This window comes from Topomyia yanbarensis, chromosome 3 (genome assembly GCF_030247195.1).
Source record: "Topomyia yanbarensis strain Yona2022 chromosome 3, ASM3024719v1, whole genome shotgun sequence".
In the NCBI taxonomy this organism is placed as follows: Eukaryota; Metazoa; Arthropoda; class Insecta; order Diptera; family Culicidae; genus Topomyia; species Topomyia yanbarensis.
In genome coordinates this window covers 383498121-383503719 of record NC_080672.1, presented here as the reverse complement: position 1 = coordinate 383503719, position 5599 = coordinate 383498121, and positions in this window count along the sequence as shown.

The following is a 5599-nucleotide window of genomic DNA, read 5'->3' as shown; positions in this document are numbered from 1 at the left end:
CAAATTTCGCGCCTCGCTAGAAAGATTTCAACAGCCACTCCAGTCCATCCACATTCCGGTACTCCTCGACCACCTCAGAAACGTCGACGCGAGGATTGTCCTGATCCGAGCAGTATGGTCGTCGAAAGTTAGTCGATAACAACAACATTATCATGGTTCCAGCTCCCACGCCGTTTCTCTGGTTGTACCTTTCCCGCTTTCGTCCCAGCGTTAGCAAGGAGGCTGTCGAAGAAATGTCCAAAGAAGGTCTAAACTGCAACGACGAGATAAAGATTATTCTGCTTGTTCCTTTTTGGGCATAGACGCCAGTACTCTGAACTTCATATCCTTCACCATTGGAGTTCACCCAAAGTACCGTGATGCAGCTCTTAACCCTGACACATGGCCATTAGGCATAGTGTTAAGCGAATTTGAGGATAGCCGTACCCAGAAGATTTGGTGCCTACCGACTGATTTTCATCCGCCTTCAGAAGTCGCATGTGCTCCGCTAATCCTACCCGGTCCATCAACCCTACAGAGGACTCCGCAACGATTGGCAATGCTACTATACCAACCTACACCGCCATTGTGAAGGAGTGTCGATCAGGGATGCCACATTGAAATCTGTATTTCGGTCAAAAAAATCTTTTTACCATCTGTGATGACTAAAACAGGAAAAAGATCTGTAAAATCTGTGATAAATTTGCAAAAAATCTGTGAAAAATCACAATATTTCAAAAAAATAATCTGTGATGAAAAATTGTGAAAAAATCTGTGATATTACAGAAAAATCTGTGAATATGGTAACCCTGGTGTCGATGCTGGGACGCAACGCAGTTGGTACTATGGAAGCCCTTTATCCCCCCGCTACAATCGCGCACTTGCCGCGAACGTTCAGCAGTCGTCCCGGTCCTGTATGTGTGGGTGGAGAAGAGGTCTTCCAAGCCGCCTTTCTCGGCAAGTATTATACAAATTGTAACGTTACAACGGTTGAACCGATTCACGCTTCTAGTTCATCGTCCTACTCACGCCGTAAGCGGTTGCCACCGTCCCGTTCCTGCTCTCCGCATTGCACTATCGGGGTTTGACGCACACTGGGATGCACCCCAGTTGGCACTATGGAAGCCCTCGATCCCCCCGCCACTGTCGAGAAATTGCAGCCAGCGATTATCAGTCGTCCCAGTCCTGTGTGTGGGATGGGTGAAAGGGTCTTCCAACCCGCCACAAATGGCAAGTATACATCTGATCCGAACACTTCAAGCGCTGATCTATTCTTCGCTTCCAGTAATTTCCCGTTTTGCTCCGACATCTTGTGACCAGATGTCAATCATTTCTCTCTCCGACGCTGATCGCCGCATTCTGGGACGCAACGCAGTTGAATCGCTCTCTGCTGAACCTGATCCGCCATCCAATAACATCGAGATTTACTACCAGAATGTTGGTGGCTTAAATTCTTCGACGGACAGTTGTTTGCTCGCGACTACGGCCTCCTGTTATCACGTCATCGCCTTAACCGAAACCTGGCTGGACAACCGTACTCTGTCTCGCCAGGTGTTTGGTTCAACATTCGATGTCTTCCGCTGTGACTGCAATGCCCTCAACAGCTTCAAGACAACAGGTGGTGGTGTACTCATCGCCGTTCACCATGGTATAAAAGCCCAAGTGGTCAACGATGAGCGGTGGGCGAGCTCAGAGCAAGTGTGGATATCAGTGAAACTTGCCGATCGCAATCTGTTCCTGTGTGTCGTGTATTTGCCACCTGACAGAATGCGTGATTACAACCTGATCGATCTACATCTTTGCTCCGTTTCTTTCATCACCTCGATCGCTGTCCCGTCTGATGATATTGTTATACTGGGCGACTTCAACTTACCTGGCTTGACGTGGTGCCAGGCAAGTAATGGATTTTTACGATTGGATATCGAAAAATCTGCGCTTATCAACAATGCCAGTTGTATCTTGGATAACTACAGTAGCGCAACTCTTCGGCAAATTAATAATGTCATCAACTAGAATGGACGTACATTGAACCTCTGATTTGTAAGTGCCCGGGACTACGCTTCGTGTTGCTGCGCCGCTCCGACTCCTTAAGTCCAGCATGTGCGCCATCATCCCCCACTATATCCTCTACTCGCTGGTAACCTAGGAGTGAATTTAGAAGACGTCTCAAGCTCAATCGGCTACGATTTTAATAACGCTGACTACGACACCATCGTTGGGACGCTGTTGGATATGAACTGGGACGAAAATCTTAACAATGACGACGCGAACGAAGCAGCGATGACGTTTTCTAATGTTCTTAACTACCTAATCGACCGTTATGTGCCCAAACGAACTATCAGTACCATTCAATACCCTCCCGGGCAATCAACCGTCCTTAGACGATTAAAAACTGCCAAACGAGCTGCATTTAAAAAAATTCTCGAAACATAAGACACTTGCATTACGAAACCACTACTTTCAACTCAACCACGAATACAACTAAACGTCGAGCGTTAACTGAAATCTAAGCCCAAGTCGTTCTGGAAGTATGTGAACGAGCAGCGAAAAGAATCCGGGTTACCATCTCGTATGTCATTTAGAGTTTTAGGCACCGAAACTAAGGAAATTTGCCAGCTGTTCTCCGACAAATTTTCAAGCGTTTTTTTTTTCCAACGAGCGCCTTTCGCCACAACAAGTCGCTGTCGTCGCCAATTTAACTCCTTCTCTAGGACGAACCATTAACCGAATTTGTGTCGAAAATGATGCCATTCTTAAAGCAAATTCCAAACTGAAAGCATCTAGTTCCCCGGGGCCTGATGGCGTTCCCTCGATTTTTGCCAAAAAGTGCATCAGCGGGCATCTTGAACCACTTCGGCGAGTCTTCGAGCTGTCACTCACTACTGGAACATTCCCTTCCTGCTGGAAAGCAGCGCACATGTTTCCAGTTCATAAAAAAGGAATCAAATCGAGCATTGACAATAATCGGGGAATCTCGTGTTTAAGTGCCGTATCAAAACTATTCGAGCTGATTGTTTTAAACCCTATTTTCTTTCACAGTAAACGCTACATTGCAGATGACCAACACGGCTTTATGCCTAAACGATTGAAGACCACAAGCCTGCTCTCGTTCACAACATATGTACTCGATGGATTCGCTGACGGATTGCAAACCGATGCTATTTACATGGATCTATGAGCGGCCCTTGACAAAATCAACCATGATATCGCATTAGCGAAGCTGGAAAAAAAACTCGGTATTAATGGACAACTACTGCGTTGAAATGCAATTCCAAATCAGCATTAAGGACTGTCTATCTGCACCATTTTTCGCTACATCCGGCATCCCACAAGGAAGCCATCTCGGTCCAGTAATATTCCTGCTCTACTTTAATGACATCAATACCACATTACAAGGACCCCGCCTTTCTTTCGCCGACTACATGAAAATTTTACGACAAATACGGGATAAAACCGATGCCGAGCTTCTTCAGGGGGAACTGGACAACTTTAGTACGTGGTGTAATCTAAAACTAGGAATATAATACAAATTGGTTTTTGTAACAGCAGCAGGAGTTGTATCAGGAACAGGGGGAGTAGGCGAGCACAATGATGAGGAAATAAGTACAAAACTTGCAACTTTCAGGCAAAGAGAAGAACAGTGACATGAGTTAGAGCCTCAGACTGGTTGACGGCGGCTAATCCTTCAAGAGTGATCAGACCATCGACCTGCTCTCGCTTTGACTTCATTTTTGCAGGCGTGGCAAAGGTGACAGCAGTCACATAGTGGCACTCTGGTGCTCCAAAAAGGAAGGACAGGGAACTTCTAAAAACGAGAAATAAAGGATATGGGCTAGATTAGGATATTTCTCGACAAACATATGATTACGGCTTAAAAGCAAACTGTCCAAATTCTCTTTGAAAGGAAATTCCGGACAAACCGTTACTGGCTAAACACAGTTCATAGCAGTTAATGGAAGAGAAAACATTTCTCTTTTGTTTACTATCAACATCTGTGATTGGCGAGTAACGGTTTGTCCAGAAATTCCTTTCAAAGTTGGCTTTTAAGCCGTAATCATATGTTTGTCGAGATTTGTCGATTTAATAAAAAGGTAGATGAGAGACATATAGGGAAAATCGCGACTTGCCACGATATCCCGAACTGGAACATCGGGTGGTCTACCTCGGGCCCGGAGGGAGTCCTTTAACTGCAATCTGGCGCTTTAATACCCAGCACACTCCCAGACAACGTGATCGATGTCGTGATAACCTTCATTACAAGCGCACCGACTACCCTCTGTGAGCCCAACCCACATCCACCCCACTGAACCAAGGTTTCGTTTATACCATCGGGATAATTGAATGTAACCATCGTCCAAGTTCCCCATTGCTCTACGAGTTTTGCCAACTGTCGAGTGTCCTCTGATGACAAATACTGAAAAATTCGTTGAAGCTAATTGGTCTTTCGTTTATGTCACCTTCTAATCTTTGCTAAAGAGTCGGTCTTTTCATTACCCGGAATAGAGCAATGAGAGGGGACCCAAACAAAGGTAATCTGGTAAGATTTTTTCAAATAACTTGTACAGAGACTCCCGTATCTTCCCCAGAAAATACGGGAATTGTTTTTTGGGCTTCACCGCACGAAGAGCCTCGATAGAGCTGAGGCTGTCGAAATGATGAAGTAGTGATCCGTGGGCAGAGTCTCGATGATGCCAAGGGTGCACTGAATAGCAACTAATTCTGCGACGTAAACTGAAGCGGGATCATTGAGCTTGAATGAAGCGGTGATAGTATTGTTGAAGAGTCCGAAGCAAATGGACCCATCGAGATTTGATCCGTCAGTGTAGAACGTTTTATCACAGTCGACTTCTCGGAATTTATTATAAAACATATTGGGGATCTTTTGCGGGCGTATATGGTCCGGGATTCCACGAATCGCTTCCTTCATGGATGTGTCGAAGAATACAGTAGCATCAGAAGCATCTAGGAGACGGACGCGGTTGGGATTATACGAAGAAGGATTGATGCTCTGTGCTATGTAGTCGAAGTACAAGGTCATAAATCGGGTTTGAGAACTGAGTTCGACTAGCCTCTCGAAGTTTTCAAACACCAACGGGTTCAAGATGTCACATCGGATGAGTAATCGATATGAGAGTTTCCAAAATCAATTTTTCAGCGGTAGAACGCCCGCCAGCACTTCAAGACTCATCGTATGGATCGAGTGTATGCAACCCAAGGCAATGCGCAAGCAATGATACTGGATTCTCTCCAGTTTGATGAAGTGTATGTTCGCAGCGGAGCGGAAACAGAAACACCCGTACTCCATCACCGACAATATCGTTGTTTGGTACAGCCTGATTAGGTCTCCTGGGTGGGCACGCCACCATGTTCCAGTTATTGTCCTGAGGAAATTGATCCTTTGTTGGAATTTCTGTTTCAGATACCTAATGTGACATCCCCAGGTACTTTTAGAGTCGAACCAGAACCCGAGATATTTAAATGTGAAGACCTGATTGATCGTTACACCCATTAATAGAAGCTGGAGTTGCGCCGGCTCACGCTTCCTAGAAAAGACAACCAATTCAGTTTTCTCCGTGGAGAACTCGATACCCAGCTGAAGAGCCCAAGCAGACAAATTGTC